Source organism: Aedes albopictus, chromosome 3 (assembly GCF_035046485.1).
Source record: "Aedes albopictus strain Foshan chromosome 3, AalbF5, whole genome shotgun sequence".
Classification (NCBI taxonomy): domain Eukaryota; kingdom Metazoa; phylum Arthropoda; class Insecta; order Diptera; family Culicidae; genus Aedes; species Aedes albopictus.
This window is the reverse complement of record NC_085138.1, coordinates 378,167,025-378,191,675: the sequence shown is the minus strand read 5'-3', so window position 1 is coordinate 378,191,675 and position 24,651 is coordinate 378,167,025. Positions and strand designations below refer to the sequence as shown.

The 24,651-nt window shown below is 39.6% G+C and overlaps 1 protein-coding gene across 13 annotated transcripts in view; it reads left to right on the top strand.

The window, feature by feature from the left end:
• Positions 1-24,651, top strand: part of LOC109409918 (sodium-dependent neutral amino acid transporter B(0)AT3) — a 159,360-nt gene that overhangs the window by 33,225 nt on the left and 101,484 nt on the right. For 11 of the 13 annotated variants that reach the window (XR_009998588.1, XM_029875198.2, XM_029875197.2 and 8 more), the window contains one exon: positions 13,084-13,312. The exons of 1 other annotated variant lie outside the window; for it this stretch is intronic. The gene's annotated coding sequence lies outside the window, so the exon portion shown is untranslated. Of the gene's footprint in view, positions 1-13,080; positions 13,313-24,651 lie in introns of all 13 variants that reach the window. One more of the 13 variants, XM_062855774.1, reaches the window with a different exon arrangement.

The window sequence follows — 24,651 nt, the reverse complement described above, 5'->3', positions numbered from 1 at the left end:
ACTAGGAAGTAGTAGCTTTCATTTGCTTCCAAGAGAAATCAAATCGGCCAACAGACGGCTGAGAACCGTGAGTGACATTTTTTTGTAACATACATACACACACACACACATACAGACATTTGCTCAATTCGTCGAGCTGAGTTGATTGGTATATGTGACTCGGCCCTGCGGGCCTCGGATCGAAAGTCGGTTTTCCAAGCGGTATTTATACCCTTCTTATGGGTGTAAGAAGGGTAAAAAGATCCAAAAAGCTTGAATGAATTATTTGATATGCACAGCTCAAAATTGACGAATGAACAGAAAACAGAAGTAAACAAATGGGCAATGGTTATAGTTCTGCCCCATAGCATGTAAGTTTTTGATAATATTTTATATAAATTACTAATTAAATAAACATTTAAGGAACCGCTGAGGATGACCGAAAACAGTAGTAGGTCGAAACGTTCTGGAAATGCTGAATTTTAATCATTTTCACCGAAAAAAGCCGATGAACAAACCCGCAACATAATCAACAACGGTGATGATCCATATAGAACAATGGCCATTTACTGTAAAGGTCCAATTTTGAACCCCTAGAGGACACTTGTTTGAATATAAATCAAAATCAAACAAATTAAGAGGGAGTTACACATGATGATCAAGATAGTATGCTCGAATAAAACTCCTCTGTTCGTTAAAAATGCCCACAAGGTAATTTCTGGATGAAAATTTGATGAAAATAACTGTTTTCTGTAGCATCAGTTTTAACTGTTTGTACCCTTTTAAGTATAAATTTTGGACACGCAGTAAGATTTACCAGACGTTTACATAACATGGCATGCAAATTTCATGACATGTCATGTGGTTTTCGGGTATATGTCATGGCACTCAGTATGACTCAGATACACAGAAAGAAATTCTCAAAACCACACGTGGCGGTAATATTACAACGTTTAAAATTTCCATTTAACTTCATTCGATTTTACATAAAAGAGTATCTTGCACGCAAAGTTGTAAGCAAGCTGCATGCTGCACACGCTAAGAAAAAGTTACTCTGAAATGAGTAAGATTCACACAAAACTGAGCTAAACTGGAACAGCTCAAAAAATGAGTAAATTGCATTTCCAGCGATAGCGCTGGCCCAAGTGCAAAAATCCATCTGGTTTAAGCCGTATAATATTCTTCACATCAGCAAGAATATTATACAACTTAAACTGATGAGATTTTCGCACTTGGGCCAGCGCTATCGCTGGAAATAAAATTTACTCATTTTTGAGTTGTCCCACTTTAGCTCCGAAACGAATGAATTTTCTGACCATGCAGTGTATACAACCTGTTAAGTAACAATCTTACAAGTTTGTAACAAGTTTACTTGAGAAAAATGAAACTTACATGACGGGATTTCACGGGATTTTAAAAAAAATCAACTGACATATAAATCAGAAATTTATTTGCCTAATTAATTCAATAACAGTGCCATAAAATCATTATATTTTTCTTGTTGCACCCTGTACACAGTTATAAACAAGTTTACATCATATAACCTGTAACAAAAGGACTCCGTCCTTTTTCCAACAGTTTAAGAATTTAGGGCTTGCTCTCAGTATGAATCTCGTATTCAACATGTCATACAAGAAATTCTTCAATGTAAAATTCAGAGTAATAGAATAGAAATTTGGATCGTATTTTTTTACGTCGGGTGCAATTTTCAGTAATTTTTGCTGTGTATCTCAAACCTCTATCAATTTAACATTTTTTTTATCAGATTCCGTTAGCGTTAGCGTTAGCGTTAACGTTATCGTAGTTCATTTTTTTTCTTCAGATTCCAATTATGCATAAACAAGAAAATGATCTATGGAAGTCACGCCTAGGGTTTTTTTTTAGGGGAGAGTGAAAAGGATATCTGAGGAAGAATTTAAACAAACGAGGAACAGAATAGAGGTGTTTGAAGGGCTTATAGGAGGGTGATAGCTTTAGAGGATATGAACAAGGGCTTCAGGGAGTTTCAGAGGGCTTCAGGAGAATTCCAAAGGAAGCTTCACGAAAATTTCAAATGGTTTCAGAAGGTTGAAGGAAAAAAGATCGAAAAAGTCGAATGAACAAATGGTCGAAAATATTGTAATAGACCATGTTGCCAGGGGATGTGTCGCTAATCAGAACAGTTCTTTGTTTGGTATCATTACCTTAAAGAGAAACAATGTAATGGTGTTGTAGAAATTATTTGCAATCATGCGCTAGCATTAAAAAAAAAGAAAACTTTTCCTTCTGTTGATCTGTTGGCTGTTGTTTTGTGTTTTCTCAATGGCAATAGAATTAAATTTTTGTCAGGATTTTTTTCCCTTTTCAATTAATAGACTTTTCTTTCAAGTTTTGTTGCTGAATTAATTATTGACAATTTTAATACAAACCTTATTCAATTTAAGTATTCATTGACATACCACTACTAACTTATGCTTTGTGATCATTCCTTCTAGGATTGATGAGCAGTTCCTCTAAATTGTACTGTATTAGTAAATAATTTCGTTTTGATAGTTAGGGTTCGTTCAAATATTACGTAACGTAAAGGGGGATGGTGGGGGTCTAACGTTGTGTTACGCTTCATACCAAAAAAAAAACAAATTTCCCATACAAAAATTGTTACGTGGAGGAGGGAGGGGTCTAAAATGGTTTAATTTAACGTTACGTAATGTTTGATTGAACCCTTAATACTCTGAAACCTTTTTTTATGCAGGTTATGCTGATGCACTTTCAATGTATACACCCTTTTATGCGATTTTGCTTCATTGCCCTGCATAAAACAAGGGAGAGCTATTCACATTTCAAGAGGTTTCAGAGGGTACCAGGAGAGCTCAGGAGCATTTCAAGGGGGTCCCAAGGGATTTCAGAGAGTTCCAGGGGGCTCCAGGGGGTCTTAGTTGTACCTCAGTGGGCCTAAGAGGCATTTAAGGTAGCCTAAGGGTGGTTCCAAGTGGTACTGGGTGGTCTCAGGCGCATCTAAAGGGGTCTCAGTGAGTTCTAGGGGACTCAAGAAGGTCTCTGGGGCGTTTTGGGGGCGTTTCTCAGGATCTGACGGCTGTTCCACGGTACGTTTCAACTGCGCTTTAAGGATCATCACGGACGCATGGAAACAGCGGTCAAGAGGCGTTTATAGGGGATAGTTAAAAGAGGTTACATGTGTGTTCCAAGGGATCCCAAGGAGCTTCTGGAAGTACCAAAATATCTCAGGAACAGTTCAAGGGGGTCCCAAGGGATTTCAGGGATTTCCAAGGCACCCCAGGGAGTTTCGGGGCGGTCTCAGATACGTTTAAAAGAGTCTCAGGGCGTCTATGGGGTTTCAGGAAACTTCAGGTGCGCTTTAGAGGCATTTCTGGGGGTCTGACGGCGGTTCCGAGAAAAATCAATGATCAGGAGTGCTTTAAAGCGTCTCTAGAGACCTCAGGGGCGTTTCAGGGAATTACAGAGGAATTCAGGGGGGCTCCAGGGTGTCTCAGGGGCATTTCAGGAGGTCTCAAGGGCGTTCCTGGAGGTCTCAGCGGCGTTTTATGTAGTCTCAGGGGGGTACCTGGTGGTCTCAGGAGCTGTTCAGGTGGTCTCAATCAGAGTTTCCCATTGCTCATGTGTACATAAATGTGACAGCGAGCCTCCCACCAAATTGTCTCCCAGCTCTTCAAAATCGCAGTGTGCTGCACTGCTAGGAGGCTCGAGAAAATCTGGAGGGTGCGAGCTGGGCACATAGCTACCGAGGAGCTCGTCTCATGCGCTCCGTGAGCTGTTGGTATCTAAGGTGAAAAACAACTTCTTGGTAACGAAGAACCTCAACAACTTTTTTCCATACACAACTCAAGTGTCTGGTTGGTCTATGCGATAAGTCTAGGGACACTCAATGCAAAGGTTAAGGTTTCAAATCTCGTTCGTTTAGGAAGTTTTTGTCGTGAAATTTTCTAATTTAATCAGCGCATTAGACGAAGCTCATGAGACACATCTTGAAGAAAATGAGGCGCACAACTTTCAGTTTCAAAAAGTACAGAGCTCCTGGGAGCTTGCTTGCAATGTGGCTCCCGTACATGAAACTACAGCACGTGTACATCAACTCTGGTCTCAATGGAGTTCTCAAGGTCGTTTCAGGGGGTTCACGGAGTCTCTGGGGTGCTTCATACTATAGAATCCAAGATAGAATCCCCAAAGTCCCTTGAAATACCCCTGATCGCGCTCAAACTCCTGAGACCCCTCCAGAAAACACCCTTGAAACTCCTTGAAATGCTCCTGATATGCCTTCAAACGCCACTGAAACCTCCACAATCCTACTAAAACGTCCTTGAAATTTCCTTAATATGTTTGAAAAGTCCTTGTAACCCCTTTTGGCGCTCTAGAAATGCCTCGAAACGTCCCTAACACCTCAATAAATTTACTGAAACACCCCTAAAATCCCCGTAATCAACTTGGCATGCCTCTGAAACCCCTTAGGACGCATTTAAAAGGCGCCAGAAGCACCCTGAAATTCCCTTGGAGTGCCCCTGAAATGCTATGAAACAAGCCTACGACATTTCGGAATGACACTAAAACGTCCCTGGAATTTTCTGAAACTCTTCAAAATGCTTTAAAACGCCCCTGAAACTCCTTCATAGCGTTCTAAAGGCTCCTGAGTCCTCCATGCATAGCCCTTAAAGCCCCTTAAAACGTCCCTGAAACCCCCTTACCACTATTGGAGAGTCACTGAAGTTTCTTTCTTGTGTATAATGTTTCACTTTATGTTCCGTGTTCCAAAATTCGATACATATCCGCATTTCACACATTTCAAGTCCAATTCGATACTTTAACACTTCATGTCCAATGAAAAGGAAATAAATAGAAAACATGTAGTCACGATCCGGTTCGGCCAATATAGCCATAAAAAAGTGCACGGCATTTCTTGGATCTATTTTTAGGTAAAAATAAAACATTTTCCTACACGCTTGGACATTTGCCATCTATGTACACACCAAAAATCGATTGAGGGTTTCAGCAAAATTTTGCTGAATTTTGCCGAGCTGAAGGCTTCAGCAAAAATTATGCTGAAATTCAGCAAAATTTTGCTGATTTGTTTAGTAAACTCTGCTGATAACCAGTAACGTTTTGCTGAAATTCAGCAAACTTCGCTGAAAGTTCAGCAAAAAATTTTGCTGGACCCTTCAGCTCGGAAAAATTCAGCAAAATATTGCTGAAAGCGTTTAGTGTGTATGGACGTAGTGGAACCACGTAGAAACTACAACGAGGAAAAATAACCCGTTGCCTTAATCGTCGGACATTTCAATTATAATTTGCATGGTGCTCGTCGCGATAGTTTTTCTGCGATTACAGTCAGTCTGGACGGACGTAGAGAGACTGATCTACGTCGCAACGTTGGCGTGTGTTTGAGTATTGCCTTATTTGGGTCACATCGCTTGCAATATAGCGGTACCACCAACGCAGCATAATTCTATTCAGAAAAAAAAACTTTTCAAACACAACATAAAAAATCCATTCTTCTCCAATGTCGTCGGCGCACACAAAAGCGAAGAAAGGCACGAAACGATCCATTACGGAATCCTTTGCGGAATCATGCGTCCTTGAGGCGCGTTTGGAAAAGCTTACAGCTATTGTCTTCTGCTTTGCCCGTCTTGCTTGCTTGCTTGGCATCTCCGTTTGGCTCTCGACAAGAACTTGTTCTTTTACATAAAAGTAAACAATCGTGCGCCATGGTAGTCCGTCATCATCGTCTTGTTTCATGTGCTGTGCTGGCTCTCGAGCAGTAGAGGGGTTGCACGGTCGTTTTACTCGTTATTCAGGACCCCCTTCAACTATGGGTTGTTAAGATGTAGACTAGGCATATAGTTGTGCTGCCAGCCACCCTTGGCTGGGTGATTTTTGTGTGTGCCAAAAACAAGATGTTGGTTGATAATCATTGGACAGAAGATGTTGGCAAATTGGATATGAGAAGGCAGATGAAAGACATCTATCTTCGAGTTTAGGTAGAAGAAAATTGATCATATTCCCTTCATTATGGTTTTGCTTAAGTTTACATAAGGCTGATGCAAATTTTATATTTCTTGAATGTTTAATTTCTCTCATCGGCTCATATTCCTAGGAGGATTTCCTTCGAAATCCTGGGAGGATTTCCTTTGAAATCCTTGGAGGATTTCCTTCGAAATCCTAGGAAGATTTCCTTCAAAATCCTGGGAGGATTTCCTTCGAAATCCTAGGAGGATTTCCTTCGAAATCCTGGAAGGACTTCCTTCGAAATGGATTTCCTTCGAAATCCTGGGAGAATTTCTTTCGAAATCCTGGGAGGATTTCCTTAAAAATCCTGGGAGGATTTCTTTCGAAATCCACGGATAAATTCCTCCGAAATCCTGGGAGGATTTCCTTCGAAAACCTGGGAGAATTTCCCTCGAAATCCTGGGAGGATTTCCCTCGAAATCCTGGGAGGATTTCTCTCGAAATCCTGGGACGATTTCCCTTGGAATTCTGGGAGGATTTCCCTCGAAATCCTGGGACGATTTCCCTTGAAATCCTGGGAGGATTTCCCTCGAAATCCTGGGAGGATTTCCCTCGAAATCCTGGGAGGATTCCTCTCGAAATCCTGGAAGGATTTCCCTTGAAATCCTGGGAGGATTTCCCTCGAAATCCTGGGAGGATTCCTCTCGAAATCCTGGTAAGATTTTCCTTGAAATCCTGGGAGGATTTCCCTCGAAATCCTGGGAGGATTTCCCCCGAAATCCTGGGAGGATTCCTCTCGAAATCCTGGTAGGATTTCCCTTGAAATTCTGGGAGGTTTCCCTCGAAATCCTGGGAGGATTTCCCTCGAAATCCTGGCAGGATTTCCCTCATAATCCTGGGAGGATTTCCCTCTAAATTGTAGGAGGATTTCCCTCGAAATCCTGGGAGGATTTCCCTCGAAATCCTGGGAGGATTTCCCTCGAAATCCTGGGAGGATTTCCCTCGAAATCCTGGGAGGATTTCCCTTGAAATCCTGGGAGGATTCCTCTCGAAATCCTGGTAGGATTTCCCTTGAAATCCTGGGAGGATTTCCCTCGACATCCTGGGAGGATTTCCCTCGAAATCCTGGGAGGATTTCCCTCGAAATCCTGGGAGGATTCCTTTCGAAATCCTGGTAGGATTTCCCTTGAAATCCTGGAAGGATTTCCCTCGAAATCTTGGGAGGATATCTCGAAATCCTGAGAGGATATCTCGAAATCCTGGGAGGATTTCCTTTAAAATCCTGGGAGGATTTCCCTCCAAACCCTGGGAGGATTTCCCTCCACACCCTGGGAGGATTTCCTTTGAAATCATGGGAGGATTTCCCTCGAAATCCTGGGAGGATTTCCCTCGAAATCCTGGGAGGATTTCCTTTGAATTCCTGGGAGGATTTCCCTCGAAATCCTGGGAGGATTTCCCTCGAAATTCTGAAAGGATTTCCCACGAAATCCTGGGAAGATTTCCCTCGAAATCCTGGGAGGATTTCCTTTGAAATCCTGGGAGGATTTCCTTTGAAATCCTGGGAGGATTTCCCTCGAAACCCTGGGAGGATTTCCCTCGAAATCCTGAAAGGATTTCCCTCGAAATCCTGAAAGGATTTCCCTCGAAATCCTGAAAGGATTTCCCTCGAAATCCTGAAAGGATTTCCCTCGAAATCCTAAAAGGATTTCCCTCGAAATCCTAAAAGGATTTCCCTCGAAATCCTAAAAGGATTTCCCTCGCAATCCTAAAAGGATTTCCCTGGAAATCCTGAAAGTATTTCCCTGGAAATCCTGAAAGGATTTCCCTGGAAATCCTGAAAGGATTTCCCTGGAAATCCTGAAAGGATTTCCCTCGAAATCCTGAAAGGATTTCCCTCGAAATCCAGAAAGGATTTCACTCGAAATCCTGAAAGGATTTCCCTCGAAATCCTGAAAGGATTTCCCTCGAAATCCTGAAAGGATTTCCCTCGAAATCCTGAAAGGATTTCCCTCGAAATCCTGAAAGGATTTCCCTCGAAATCCTGAAAGGATTTCCCTCGAAATCCTGAAAGGATTTCCCTCGAAATCCTGAAAGCATTTCCCTCGAAATCCTGAAAGGATTTCCCTCGAAATCCTGAAAGGATTTCCCTCGAAATCCTGAAAGGATTTCCCTCGAAATCCTGAAAGGATTTCCCTCGAAATCCTGAAAGGATTTCCCTCGAAATCCTGAAAGGATTTCCCTCGAAATCCTGAAAGGATTTCCCTCGAAATCCTGAAAGGATTTCCCTCGAAATCCTGAAAGGATTTCCCTCGAAATCTTGAAAGGATTTCCCTCGAAATCTTGAAAGGGTTTCCCTCGAAATCTTGAAAGGATTTCCCTCGAAATCTTGAAAGGATTTCCCTCGAAATCCTGAAAGGATTTCCCTCGAAATCCTGAAAGGATTTCCCTCGAAATCCTGAAAGGATTTCCCTCGAAATCCTGAAAGGATTTCTCTCGAAATCCTGAAAGGATTTCCCTCGAAATCCTGAAAGGATTTCCCTCGAAATCCTGAAAGGATTTCCCTCGAAATCCTGAAAGGATTTCCCTCGAAATCCTGAAAGGATTTCCCTCGAAATCCTGAAAGGATTTCCTTCGAAATCCTGAAAGGATTTCCCTCGAAATCCTGAAAGGATTTCCCTCGAAATCCTGAAAGGATTTCCCTCGAAATCCTGAAAGGATTTCCCTCGAAATCCTGAAAGGATTTTCCTCAAAATCCAGATAGGATTTCCCTCGAAATCCTGAAAGGATTTCCTTCGAAATCATGAAAGGATTTCCCTCGAAATCATGAAAGGATTTCCCTCGAAATCATGAAAGGATTTCCCTCGAAATGCTGAAAGGATTTCCCTCGAAATGCTGAAAGGATTTCCCTCGAAATTCTGAAAGAATTTCCCTCGAAATCCTGAAAGGATTTCCCTCGAAATTCCGAAAGGATTTCCCTCGAAAACCTGAAAGGATTTCCCTCGAAATCCTGAAAGAATTTCCCTCGAAATCCTGAAAGGATTTCCCTCGAAATCCTGAAAGGATTTCCCTCGAAATCCTGAAAGGATTTCCCTCGAAATCCTGAAAGGATTTCCCTCGAAATCCTGAAAGGATTTCCCTTGAAATCCTGAAAGGATTTCCCTCGAAATCCTGAAAGGATTTCACAGAAAATCCTGAAAGGATTTCCCTCGAAATCCTGAAAGAATTTCCCTCTCGAAATCCTGAAAGGATTTCCCACGAAATCCTGAAAGGATTTCCCTCGAAATCCTGAAAGGATTTCCCTCGAAATCCTGAAAGGATTTCCCTCGAAATCCTGAAAGGATTTCCCTCGAAATCCTGAAAGGATTTCCCTCGAAATCCTGAAAGGATTTCCCTCGAAATCCTGAAAGGATTTCCCTCGAAATCCTGAAAGGATTTCCCTCGAAATCCTGAAAGGATTTCCCTCGAAATCCTGAAAGGATTTCCCTCGAAATCCTGAAAGGATTTCCCTCGAAATCCTGAAAGGATTTCCCTCGAAATCCTGAAAGGATTTCCCTCGAAATCCTGAAAGGATTTCCCTTGAAATCCTGAAAGGATTTCCCTCGAAATCCTGAAAGGATTTCACAGAAAATCCTGAAAGGATTTCCCTCGAAATCCTGAAAGAATTTCCCTCGAAATCCTGAAAGGATTTCCCTCGAAATCCTGCAAGGATTTTCCTCGAAATCCTGAAAGGATTTTCCTCGAAATCCTGAAAGGATTTCTCTTGAAATCGTTAAAGGATTTTCCTTGAAATCCTGAAAGGATTTCCTTAGAAATCCTGAAAGGATTTCCCTCGAAATCCTGGAAGGATTTCCCTCGAATTCCTGGAAGGATTTCCCTCGAAATCCTGAATGGATTTCCCTCGAAACCCTAAATGGATTTAACTCAAAATCCTGAAAGGATTTCCCTCGAAATCCTGAAAGGATTTCACAGAAAATCCTGAAAGGATTTCCCTCGAAATCCTGAAAGAATTTCCCTCGAAATCCTGAAAGGATTTCCCTCGAAATCCTGAAAGGATTTTCCTCGAAATCCTGAAAGGATTTCTCTTGAAATCGTTAAAGGATTTTCCTTGAAATCCTGAAAGGATTTCCTTAGAAATCCTGAAAGGATTTCCCTCGAAATCCTGGAAGGATTTCCCTCGAATTCCTGGAAGGATTTCCCTCGAAATCCTGAATGGATTTCCCTCGAAACCCTAAATGGATTTAACTCAAAATCCTGAAAGGATTTCCCTCGAAATCCTGAAAGGATTTCCCTCGAAATCCTGAAAGGATTTCCCTCGAAATCCTGAAAGGATTTCCCTCGAAATCCTGAAAGGATTTCCTTCGAAATCCTGAAAGGATTTCCCTCGAAATCCTGAAAGGATTTCCCTCGAAATCCTGAAAGGATTTCCCTCGAAATCCTGAAAGGATTTCCCTCGAAATCCTGAAAGGATTTCCCTCGAAATCCTGAAAGGATTTCACAGAAAATCCTGAAAGGATTTCCCTCGAAATCCTGAAAGAATTTCCCTCGAAATCCTGAAAGGATTTCCCTCGAAATCCTGCAAGGATTTTCCTCGAAATCCTGAAAGGATTTTCCTCGAAATCCTGAAAGGATTTTCCTCGAAATCCTGAAAGGATTTTCCTCGAAATCCTGAAAGGATTTCCCTCGAAATCCTGAAAGGATTTCCCTCGAAATCCTGAAAGGATTTCCCTCGAAATCCTGAAAGGATTTCCCTCGAAATCCTGAAAGGATTTCCCTCGAAATCCTGAAAGGATTTCCCTCGAAATCCTGAAAGGATTTCCCTCGAAATCCTGAAAGGATTTCCCTCGAAATCCTGAAAGGATTTCCCTCGAAATCCTGAAAGGATTTCCCTCGAAATCCTGAAAGGATTTCCCTCGAAATCCTGAAAGGATTTCCCTCGAAATCCTGAAAGGATTTCCCTCGAAATCCTGAAAGGATTTCCCTCGAAATCCTGAAAGGATTTCCCTCGAAATCCTGAAAGGATTTCCCTCGAAATCCTGAAAGGATTTCCCTCGAAATCCTGAAAGGATTTCCCTCGAAATCCTGAAAGGATTTCCCTCGAAATCCTGAAAGGATTTCCCTCGAAATCCTGAAAGGATTTCCCTCGAAATCCTGAAAGGATTTCCCTCGAAATCCTGAAAGGATTTCCCTCGAAATCCTGAAAGGATTTCCCTCGAAATCCTGAAAGGATTTCCCTCGAAATCCTGAAAGGATTTCCCTCGAAATCCTGAAAGGATTTCCCTCGAAATTCTGAAAGGATTTCCCTCGAAATCCTGAAAGGATTTCCCTCGAAATCCTGAAAGGATTTCCCTCGAAATCCTGAAAGGATTTCCCTCGAAATCCTGAAAGGATTTCCCTCGAAATCCTGAAAGGATTTCCCTCGAAATCCTGAAAGGATTTCCCTCGAAATCCTGAAAGGATTTCCCTCGAAATCCTGAAAGGATTTCCCTCGAAATCCTGAAAGGATTTTCCTCGAAATCCTGAAAGGATTTCCCTCGAAATCCTGAAAGGATTTCCCTCGATATCCTGAAAGGATTTCCCTCGAAATCCTGAAAGGATTTCCCTCGAAATGCTGAAAGGATTTCCCTCGAAATCCTGAAAGGATTTCCCTCGAAATCCTGAAAGGATTTCCCTCGAAAACCTGAAAGGATTTCCCTCGAAATCCTGAAAGGATTTCCCTCGAAATCCTGAAAGGATTTCCCTCGAAATCCTGAAAGGATTTCCCTCGAAATCCTGAAAGGATTTTCCTCGAAATCCTGAAAGGATTTCCCTCGAAATTTTGGGAGGATGTTCTTTGAAATCCTGGAAAGATTTCCTACATAAATCCTGGGAAGATTTCCTTCAAAATCCATGGAGGATTTCCTTTGAAATCCTGGGAGGATTTCCTTTGAAATTCTTTTAGGATTTGCTTCGAAATCCTGGGAGGATTTCCTTTTTTTCTTACTCACTCTCCTAATGGATGGAAGAAGGAGCAATTGTCCTCTTTATCATCCCGCTCTTTCTCGTTTTTATCAAGGACAATGAATGAGAAAAGTCTGCCTACGGCAATGTAGTGATTGATTAACCCTAAAAGGGATACCTGGGGTCCATTGGACCCCAGGCACCTTTCAGAGCTCGTCTTTCATGGAACACACTCAGCGAGGTGACGAAACTGAGGCCATGAAGGTATCCCTTTTAGGGTTAAGAACAACATTATAAGTAGGCCTCATTAAAGTTTTATTGAACCCAACGAATAAAGATTTCAGAATTGTAGGTATTCAATTCTGAAACATCGTTTCTGAAACAACTTTGACACAGAAATTCTATATCGTTCGTTCATCTTTTTGGTGGAAACCTCGAAGCAATCCTGCAAACCACCCCAAAAGCATATCGATTTGGCGAAAAACGAAGTATAAAAGGTCAAATTTCTGCCAGGATCGAATCTTCCTTTGACCCCATTTGCAACGTTAAACCACAATATCCATCATCATAGTCATCGTCATCATTACCGTTGCTCTTGTTTGGGAACGAAACACACCGATCAGCGCCAGCGTCTTTTCACGTCAACCCTAAATTGAATTCAAAACCACATTGTGTAGTTTCTCATGTTTCCGTTGTTGGTCTTCCAACTCCTTTGCTGGTTTGTTGAAAATTGCTATTACCATGTTACTGCAGAGGTTGGTACAACTACGACATGCGAATATTAGTGGGTGGTTACTACCAAGGACAAACAAAATAAGGGTATTCGTCGTTGTCAACGTGCTATCACCATCATTACTGTCTGTGCCAGTTGGATGGTGAATCCCTACCCCAACAGCTCGTTAGCTTTCGCTCGCGAAGAGATGCCTGAACGTCTGTCCGGGGCGCTCCGTTGAATGCCAAATGCCACTTTTCCAGCTATGTATGTACGTACGACGATGATGGGTTGAACCGGATCGAAAGAAGAAAATCAGTGACCCAGTTATTTGCGGACTAACAAATTTAGACACCACTATACTGCCTGCGGCGACTAGTGCCATTCTGTGAACACACCATATTCGCTGGGAAGAAGAAACCACATGGTTTTACGAGTGTTTGATTACCGGATCTGTGATTTGTGGAGTTAGTGCATCATATTTATTTTTTCTCGAGCAGCATGTGATATAAAATTCAACACGCGAGCAGCTGGTTCAATCGATAGTTTGGTGAACTTTTGAGAAGAAGGTTAAGCTCAAGAAGTGATCGAAGCCACTAATTGGAAAAGTTGAGCAGAGTTTGCGGAAAACGTCTTCGAGGGAAACAACAGAAGCTGCACCACTCGTACACACACTCTCTTGCCACCACTCTGGATAGCATCGTTGCTTTTGCGATCGGCACGTGACAGGTAAGAAATCTCGGCCAGCCTTCTGGCCGCGGAGTTGGGAAAGTGTCAACTCATTTAATCTGTTTTCCCACCGTCGTCGTGATTGGCATCCAATCTGGGTCCTTATCAAGCTTGGGAAAAGTTTGGATGATGGTGCTCGACAGCGGTTAGACTTGTCGGTCGTTGATATTGTAAAGATAATTTAAAGAGTTAAATTTGAAACTATCAATGATAGCGAGGTATAGATTATAATGATTCATCAACATAGTAGAGCATCAAAATAAAAAAAAAAAACACAAATTTCGATAATAATATCAATTTTCTCTTATATTCTAGTCCTATGGTTTCAAGATCAAAAAAAAAAAAAATCACTAGTTCATCATACTGATAATATTTAAATTTAGAATTTAAAATATTCAAGAACAAATTACTTACAATATTTGCTTTCAATACTTCTGAAGTTTTAAATCTTCGAAATATCTTCCAAAACCATAAACAATATAGATTAATTACACATTATTCCTTTTTGGACCATTTATTCACCATAGACCAATAGCCCAATCGTCGAAGTAAGCTCAAACTTCTGGGGATAGTATGTTTATGCTCAACTGCCACTCTAGAGTACCCTCGAACAAACAATTTGCACAAGAGTTAGACTAGATAAAAGGCCCTGGGTAACGCAAACACTGAATGATAATTGGTTGGGGTGGTTCATCGCAGTATATCTCGATTATAAAAGAATAGAGCATTTCCAGCTAACGCACGAATCGCGTAGCCACGAGCTTATTCAATTTAGTTTCGCTCATGTATAAACTTTTATCCAAAAATGATTTTCGTGTTATTTGTTTTGGATCGTATCGTAAAGTAGTTGAAAATGTTCACAACAGCCTGAAAAATAGTATGTAAAATGTCGGAAATAAACAAACAAACAAACAAACAGTATGATTCAACTTTTGAGTAATTTTATTATTGGAGAAGGCCTTGAAAAAAGAAAAAGCAGTCTAGATTTTCTTAAAATAACACTGCGAAACAAAAATTAACTTTTGTTCTGTCTTTAAAGTAAACTTATGTATCTCTGACAGATTTTGGGTCGCTGAATCCGAACCATAGCTCAGATTTTCTCCAGCACGTCCAGCACAATATTGAGCTATACCTCAATTTATAGGATAACATGTGTGATTTCGGTTATTTTTACCAAGCCATTAAGCATGGAAATTATTTTTTAAAGCAATCAAAGCATGTATCAGTCAATTAGGAAATTTGATTTTGTAACACGAAATATTTTGCATAAATGTTAATTGACCGATAAACACTTTGATTGCTTCGAAAAATAATTTCCATGCTTCATGGCTTGCCGTCAAAAAAGCCCAAAATTACACATTTTGCCCCATGAATTGAGGTATAGCTCAAAATTGTGACGTGCTGGAGCAAATTTAAGCCCGGATTCGGATGCAGCGACCCAAATCTGCCAGAGATATATAAGTTCGTGTTTGAGACAAAAAAAAATATTTCGCTGTGTAAATGATTACTGGGACATTGATATGGATTATTGGACACATGTTTTTAAAAATGTGCACAGCACACCATCTAAAAGAAATGGAATCGAAAAATGTACGATAATGTTCGAAAATTTTATTTATTTATTTTTTTGCGCCAATGTATTCATTTCCAGAATGTTTATGGTACAGACAAATTATTATTTTTTTTAATTAAAAAATGTCATTTTTGAATAATCCCTTCTTCCATACTCTTCTAAATTGTATGGGTGTAAAAAAGAGGGCCATGATTCCATTTTCAGTACAAAAAGTGTTTTCAAACAACAATTTTTCGATAGCGGGTATAACTTTTAACTTTTTAATAGTTTTTTTTGTTTTTTTTTTAATATTTGCATCGGCCTTATAGCAAAGAACGGAATTTTATAACGCTTAAGAAAAAATAGACGATTTTCAGGGTTGACAATTTTGTTAATTTTGAGGATTGTTCTACTATCGAAAAAAAGAAAACTGGAAAATTCTGATTATTTGAATAACTACAATAATCAGAATTTTCCAGTTTTTTTAACCGTTCAATATTAATTTGCTGCAGATTATTGAAACGCTGAAAAATCTTTAAAAATTTGCCTTTTGTGCATATTTCTATTTTGTGGGGTGTATTAATTCATATTTTCAATAATACCAAACATTATCCAAAGTTCTTCTCTAACTTCTAGCCTCAAAATTTGTAAATATATTTTTTTTATCTGTAATAACGAGATTTTTAGCCCTAGGCTAGTTCATCTCGGGACCCACGCTTTACTTCCCTTCCGAAGGAAGAACTCACACATTTTGTGAGTTTGTCGGGAGTGGGATTCGATCCCAGGTCCTCGGCGTGATAGTCAAGTGTTCTAACCATCACACCCTGGGGGCCCATATAGCCGAGGCGGTAAACGCACGGGTATTCAGCATGACCATGCTGAGGGTGACGGGTTCGATTCCCAGTCGGTCCAGGATCTTTTCGTAAAGTAAATTTCCTTGACTTCCTTGGGCATAGAGTATCTTCGTGCCTGCCACACGATATACGTATGTAAAATGGTCATTGGCAGAGGAAGCTCTCAGTTAATAACTGTGGAAGTGCTCATAGAACACTAAGCTGAGAAGCAGGCTTTGTCCCAACGAGGACGTTACGCCAAGAAGAGATAGAGAGAGAACCATCACACCAGATCCACTCCACCTATTTGTAAATAGCTTTAGATGCTTGAATTACAAGTTTAAAGTGTTTTGACTTCACTATTCACTTTTACAAAAAGAAAAAACCCTAATTAATCCACCTAGCGGTGATGGCGCCTTTCTCGTGCCTTCGAAAACAAATTTCAATACAACTCAAGTGACATGTTGATGAATATCGCACTTTCATACGTTTAACCTTTCAGGACGCGCGCCATCAAGCAACCGACACTGCACCGCGCTTGCGCTGTATACGAAAAGCGAGGTTTTTTGATGGTTTTTTTACAACAGCGCGCGCGCTGAAGGGTTAACAGAAATCCATTTTATGGCATCAGGGATCATATCGTTTATCTGGTTTTTGATTTTTGAGCCGCAATATTGAATTTTGAGCAGCCGTTTAGGATTAAAGTCCGGCAGCTTGGAAATTGTGGTCGCTATTTTTGGACTCCAAACTTCTTCCCCATACCAGATACACCCATATTGAATGGTTTTAGAGCCCAAAACTCCATTAAACAGCCGCCATTTTGAATGTTGAGACGCCTTCTTGGATATTCTGGTAGCTATTTTTGAACTCCGGTTGCCTTCCCCATACCAAATATGCCCATATTGAACGATTTTAGAGCCTAAACCTTCATTAAACAGCTGTCATCTTGAAGTTTATGCCGCCATCTTGAATTTTGAGACGCCATCTTGGATATTTTGGTCGCCATTTTGGATATTTTAATCGTCATTTTTGGACTCCAGACTTCGTACCAATACCAGATATACCCATATTGTATGGTTTTGGAGAGCTCCATTAAACAGAAGTCATTTTGAGTTTTGAGCTGCCATCTTGGAATTTAGACCACCAGATACTCTGTTTGTCATTTTTGGAGTTCAGATTTCTTCCACATATAAAATATACTCATATTGCATGGTTTCAAGTCCCAAAATTCCATTAAACAGTAGCCAGCTTGAATTTTGAGACGCGATTTCGGATATTTTGGTCGCTATCTTGGATATGTTAATCGTCATTTTTGGACTCTAGACATCTCTCCAATACCAAATATTGCATGGTTTTAGAGCCTGAAACTCCATTAAACAGCCGCCATCTTGAATTTTGGACGGATATCGTGGAATTTCTGGTCTCCCGTGTTCATTTCCGCATAAAATTCGTAAACCATGCTAAAGGTTACAAAAATCGACGCAGTTTGATAAGTCGCACGATGGGGCTTGGTTCAGTTTTATATACGGCCAGTTCCGCCGGTGCTGGTCTGAATCACTGAAATGGCCATAACTCCGGAACGCCTCGACCTATCCGAACCATTTTTAATAACAAACAATGCGGTAAAATTCCGGTTTGATTCAAGCTGTAATCCGAAAGTGCCTTAAAAATGAGTGAACTTTTTTTACGCACATACATACATACATACACAATAGACTGGGTTAACAAAGTCGTTTTTCTGGAACACAGCTTCTCCGATTCCTTTTGGCGTCCAAAACAACTGTGCAAAATTTGGGAGCGATTGGTTGCGTCCCCGTATTCCGCATTGCGATTAAAATTTGTATCGAAAAACGTGCTTTTTTGCATTTTCTCCTAAATTGATTTTTTTTTTGTCTAAAACGATCTAACTAATGACGTTGAAGTATAGCCTAGGATATGCTGAACAACTTTTTCGAATTGCGCACAGTGATCCAACACTAGTGAAAAAAGTTATAACGTGCAGATTGCCCAGTGGTGCTTAACATTCAACATGTAAAGGATAACATCAACAAAATCTCAACTTTTGACCTAAGTTACCAAGGGAATAACTTTTTTCACAAGCGTCGGATTACTTTGCGGTCTTCAGCATAGTTTTCCGGCTTATCCTAGGCTATACTTTAACGTCATTAGTTACATGGTGTTAGGCAAAGGAATTCAAATTATGAATAAAATGCAAAAAAGTACGTTTTCTCATACTAAATTCCATACAAATTTCAATCGCAATGCGGAATACGGGGACGCAACCAATCGCTGCCAAATTTTACACAGTTGTTTTGGACGCCAATACAGATTGAAAAACTTTGTTCCGGGTTGATGCGATTAAATTATTTTTTTCCATACAACGTTGACCCACTCTAATACACACATACAGACATCATCTCAATTCGTCGAACTGAGTTGATTGGTATATGTTACTTGACCCTCCCAGCTTTCTATCGAAAATTGTTTTTTTTTAGTGAACATATAGCCTTTCAGTACACTTCGGTGTACGAGAAAGGCAAAGCAATACTTTCGAGCTTATTTGCTTTAGAAGTTATTTAACTAAACCAATAGATTGAAAGATCTTTTTTGATAGAAAATTTAATAAACTTTCGAATGAGGGTTAAAAAGCGGCGATAAGTTTGACCATTTTCAAGTAACATCCAGTTTGAGGCAAGCAAAGTCAAAAACATGTAAAGTTCAATTACTATGTAACGGTTGAGACTTGAACATATGCGTACACATTTTTTCACCATTTATTATCCTCTATCACTCCTTAAAAAGTTTGCATTCACCCATCGGGATCCCCTGGAACCGGTTCCAGAAAACTACCGGTTCAGATATGGTATGACACTGTTTCCCTACTAACCGTTCATCAGGTTATCGAAAATGCTGCTGTTTGATGTGTCGCATGCATGGGTTTGGTTCTCTTTCATATTTGGCCATTTCCGGCGGGACATATAGAACCGGTTCCGGAGCACTACCGGTTCAGATATGGTCTGATACTGTTTTCCTGCTAACCGTTCATCAGGTTATCGTAAATGCCGCTGTTTGATGTGTTGCATGAATTTTTTATGTTCAATTTTATATTTGGCCACTTCCGGCGGGTTTGCCAGAACCGGTTCCGGAACACTACCGGTTCAGATATGATCTGATACTGTTTTCCTGCTAACCGTTCATCAGGTTATCGAAAATGCCGTGGTTTGATGTGTCGCATGCATGGGTTTGGTTCTCTTTTATATTTGGAAACTTCCGGCGGGACATCCGGAACCGGTTCCGGAACACTACCGGTTCTGATATGGTCTGAGACTATTTTCCTGCTTACCGTTCATAAGATGATCGAAATTGTCGTGGTTTGAAATGTCGCATGCATGGGTTTATTGCATTTTCATGTCTGGCCGCTCCCAGGGGTAGCGGACCGGAACACCTAAATGGCCATAACTCCGAAACAGCTGTACCGATCTGAACCATTTTCAATAGGAAACAATGGGACTATATGCCGCGTCGAATGAACCGTCGGTCATTAAAATCGGTTGAGGTTTACTGCCAAAAAGTGATGTGAGTTTTTTGTACACACACATACACACATACACACACACGCACACACATACACACACACATACACACACACAGACATCACCTCAATTCGTCGAGCTGAGTCGATTGGTATATGTGACTCGACCCTCCGGGCCTTCTATCAAAAAGTCATTTTTGGAGTGAACATATAGCCTTTCCAGTACACTTAGTGTACGAGAAAGGCAAAAAAAAAAGAAAAATGACATTTTAAGAAAAACTAGAAAAGGATGAGCAAATTCCTTTAAAGTCCACTACTTTGCAAGCAGATAGGCCTATTTCATCTGCGACATACAGACTTTTTCAGTGTCGAGTGCTCGACTTGAAGAAATAGGCCTAAGATAAGCAAAGTAGTGGAATTAAAAGGAGTTTGCCCGTCCTTTTTTAGTTTTTCTTCAAAAGCAGAGTTTAAAATTTTTATTTTCAATGAGTGAAATTCATCGTGAAATTTGATAATTCTCAACTGAGAGATCAAAATAAAATTCATTTTATTGAATGAACTTTTTCAACTATTCATTCATTTTTCTGTCACTGACAATTTTCATTGAGAAATAAAACTGGACCGTAACTCCCGATTATACTTCCAATCACCTCAAAACTTGTGTATAGTAGTTAATTAGAAAAATAATTATCTTCTCTATTCTTCCATTAAGTCGGACTGTGCATCTGTTAACAGAAATTGAACATTTTACGACGTGCGAAAAAATATTCGTGACAGAGAATTGAATGAAATAAGAGAGGCATTCAGCTGACAATGATTGTAGCCAAACGCGAATGAAAAAATGAGAATGTCAGTTTTCACTTTCAATCTTCGAATTTTTTACTCTTTGTTCAAAAGTCATTTTTGTTTTTTTTGCAAAAGTGAATAGTGAAGTGTTTTAAATTTTTAACTAATAATTCAAGTATAAATGTTCTACAGTATGACCCATAAAAAAATGCGACGTTCCATTTTTTGCGGTATTTGATGATTTTTAATGAAATAATCCTAATGAATTACACTCTTAAAAAATTGGAAATTTACACGTGACGTAAACCATCAACGTACGTAAACATTTCATGACTGAATGGAAAATTTGTCTCAATTTTACATCCATCATGTAAGTTCGAGTTGGCTGCACAAGATATCAACAAACCTATCTGACCAGATAAGTAGAAACAGTTTTACATTTATCATTCGTCTCGCAACTCGGTGATACAGCCGAGAGGTAAAGTACGTGTCTCTCAATCAGCGGACCAGAGTTCGAATTCAGTTATTATTTTACTTACATATGTTTTATCTCTCGCTTCGGCTCTAGCGATTGCTAGCTCGGGTTTATTTGTGATAGAAGACGTAAATTTATGTCAAACGTGCCGCTCCTTTTATGTGCATCCAAGTCATCTTAAATTTACATGATTTTTTCTAAGAGTGTAAGGAGGTGGTTATCATACAGGATAACTTGAATTTATTTTAAAATATCCATTGGTTACGTATGTGCGATGCCACCTAATTAGCATAGCATAGCATAGCAAGAATACTTGCACAAATCTTGGATGGAGTTGCAAAGTTGAATATTTCCATTGACATTGCTGATGTCGCTACTATCTACAATGCCATAGATTCACTCAGCTCCACACACCTGGCCAAGTCCTTGCAAGCATTTATAAATTCCTTCATTAACTTAGAAAGAGCCCAGAACTGAAGCATCTTCCAATAGATGAAAGGATGTTGAAAATAGCGAATTTTCAACTTATATGCAGTTATAAAGTAAATATACTGAAATAGAAGTATTTATATATAAATAATATTGGAAAGATCTCACCAATTGTTGTGGGGTTTTTGTGGTTCAATGCCGATCATCTAATTGTCTTGATCAATGTTCTTCTCCCTTACAGGAGCGATGCATGCACAGCAAAGAACAACACAATCGTATGTGCGATGCCACCTAATTGCCAACAAATTCTCTTTGTTTCACGAATTGACATAAAAAATGTTAAACACATGGAAATCATGCAGAAATATGTACTCTTGAAAACGCCCACGCTTAGGAAACTGGTTGAAAACAACATCAGATGCATAGGAACCAAAAACTAAAAAAAAATGAAATATATATTTAATCCACCCAGAGGAGATGGCGCCTTTCTCGTGGCTTCGAAAAACTTATTTCAACAAAACTCAAGTGATATTTTGATGAATATCGCACTTTCATACGTTTAACAAAAATCAATTTCGTGGCACCAGAAATTGTATCTTTTGTCTGGCTTTTGATGTTTGTGCCTTAAACTCTCAAAATAAAGCCGCAATTTTGAATTTTGAGCCACCATTTTGGATTTAAGTCCGCCATCTTGGAAATTCTTGTCATAATTTTGGACTCCAGACTTCTTCCTCATACCCATACCCAAAACTATATGTACCCATATTAAATGGTTTTAGCGCCTGAAACTCCATTAAACAGCCGCCATCATGGATATTAGACCGCCATCTTGGTTATTCTAGTTGCTATATTTGAACTCCGGAAATCCTCCCTATATCAAATACATATAACCCTCATTGTATGATTTATTAGTCCAAAACACCATTGAATAGCCGCCATCTTGAGTTTTGGGATGCCATCTGAGAATTAAGATCGCCATCTTGAAAAGTCTGGCAGCCATTTTTAGACTCCGGACTTACTCTCCATATTGTATATACCCAATACCCATATTGCAAGGTTTTAAGGCCGAAAACTCCATTGAACAACCGCCATTTTGAGTCTGGAGTCACCATCTTAGATTTTGGACCACCATCTTGGATAATTTTGGTCGTCATACCAATTATACCCATATTGCATGATTTTAGGACTTAAAACTCCTACAAATAGCCACCGTTTTGAATTAGGAGCTGCCATCCAGAATTTTAGACCGCTATCTTGTATACTTGCTTTTTATTCTTAACCACTTTACCTTATTTACAGTTTTTTGTCCACTTGGGCACTACGTGAGCGATTCCGTTTGGCAGCTGCATTCAGAGATGGAAACACTCTCATCGTGAATCAACTCGCGAGTGTAAAACCAGCAAACGGTTTACTCACGGTGCCGAGAGTAAGCCATGTGTGAGTTTATTCGCACCCGCTTGCTTCACGAGTATGAAGCAAAACAAAAACAAAAACACTCATGAATTTTTATTCGCGAAGAACAAGTGGAGATGCGGGAATTGCATTTTAGTGCGATTTTAATAGCAAAACAAGTAATTATCCATCAGATAGTAGTGTTTTGTGCTTTATTGTTCCTGAAAAGTAAATCTGTCGGCCGTGTAAATTCGTTTTTTCACAAAATTGAAAAATGTTCAGAGTTGCTTCGCGAATCAATCATGAGTGCGACCAGCTTCGTTAGCTCGCGAGTGAAGGAAGTGCGAATATATTCTGGCTTCTGTTGTTCACGAGTAGGATAGCTTTGCGTTTGTGTCTGCTCAGCTGCATTCCTCACTGTTTTCCATCACTGGCTGCATTTACACTTTTTGTGCAACACCTAAATGTATTCTATTATTCTATTATATCCATTTTATCAAACTGATTGCTGTTTGCTTTGGCCAACTCAGAAGCCGCCATCTTGAATTTTGGGTTTTAGGCCACCAACTTGGATATTCTGGTCACCATTTTTGGACTCCGGACATCTTCCCCATACCAAATATACGCATATTGCATGGGTTTAGAGCATAAAACTCCTTCAAAATAGACGCCATTTTGAATGTTGAACCTCCATCATGGGTTTTGAGCCGCCATATTGAATATTAGGCCGTTATCTTGAATTTTGGGCCGACATCGTGAAATTTCTGGTCTCCAGTGTTGATTTTTGCACAAAATTCGTTAACCATGTTACAAAAATCGCCGTAGTTTGATGTGGGCTTGGTTCAGTTTTATATACGGCCAGTTCTACCGGTGCTGGTCGAAATGGCCATAACTCCGGAACGCCTTGACCGATCCGGACCATTTTCAATAGCAAACAATGCGGTAAAATTCCGGTTCGATTCGTGCCAAAATCCGTAAAATAGGCCAATTAGAAGTGCCTTAGAAATGAGTGAACAGAACATACAGACATACATACATACACACATACAGACATCATCTCAATTCGTCGAACTGAGTCGATTGGTATAAGTGACTAGACCCTTCGAGCCTTTTTTTCGGAAAATCGTTTTTTGAGTGAACATATAGCCTATCCAGTACACTAAGAGTACGAGAAAGGCAAAAATAATTTCTTGCAAATGTTAGCTCATAAACCCACGTTTATAATTGACATAAACACGTGGTAGTTAAAAATAGTTTGATGCATCGTGATGTATGAACCGTCATTATAAAAAAACAGGTTGATGGTCACGATCGTGATACAACCACAATTGAATATTAATAGTTCATAGAGAATTTCATTAAAAATCGCCTAGTATTTCAAATCGCTCAAAATATCAATTCCCTGGATGAAATTTTTGGAAATGTTCCATCGTGGATTTTTTTTGTCGTTATCTCGTTAATAAAGACAAAAAAAAAATCCCTCGATGGAACATTTCCAAAAATTTCAGAGATGATACCTGGATACTATATCTTTCGAATGGTGGGTACCGCATAGATGGGTATTTTATTTTGTTAATAACGGCTTTAGACACACCGTGATTATTTCCTGAAAATGTTTATTTGTCGTACACTACAATTTTTAGTAAATGTCCCATAATTTAAAAGACAATATTTTCTTCTAACTTGTTCAAATCGCTAACGGACGCCTAAAGACCTTGTCTAGCTATGAAAGTGCTGTTCTCGAAATAAAATTTGATTGAATGTGATTGAGAGCTATTTAACGATAATTACAGCCTTAAAAACGACCTCTAACGCATGGACGTTTTTGAGATCCTTATGTTCAACATTATTTTTCTTCAAAGGTGTATGATTAAAATCACTAAATGTTTTTATGCCATTATTAAACTAGTGCCTCGACTATATTATCCATTAGATAAATGCATGGTTTATCATGTGAACAATTTCTTCAAAAACTTTCCCATTTTTTATGGGTCATACTGTACAGTAAAAAAAACTCGAATAACATTTTATAAGTTCCCATATATGATGGTATTTATTTTTATCCACTGCAACTTGAAAACGGTTGGATAAAAGTAAGATTTTTGTATTTTTTTTTGTAAGTCCCATAAAAATAAAACCGTTGTTCGAAAAGTAAAGGTGCTCAACCCTTCAAAGATAGATATACATATTTGCGGCATTTTTTTTGTAATATGTTTGCAACTTCTGATTTTTTCCAGAATTTGAGCATTTTTTATGAACCGTAAAGCATTATTGAAGGGTATTTGGTTTTTAAAATATTGTGTTTATATTGACAGCAGAACCTTTTTTGTGCTTATAAAA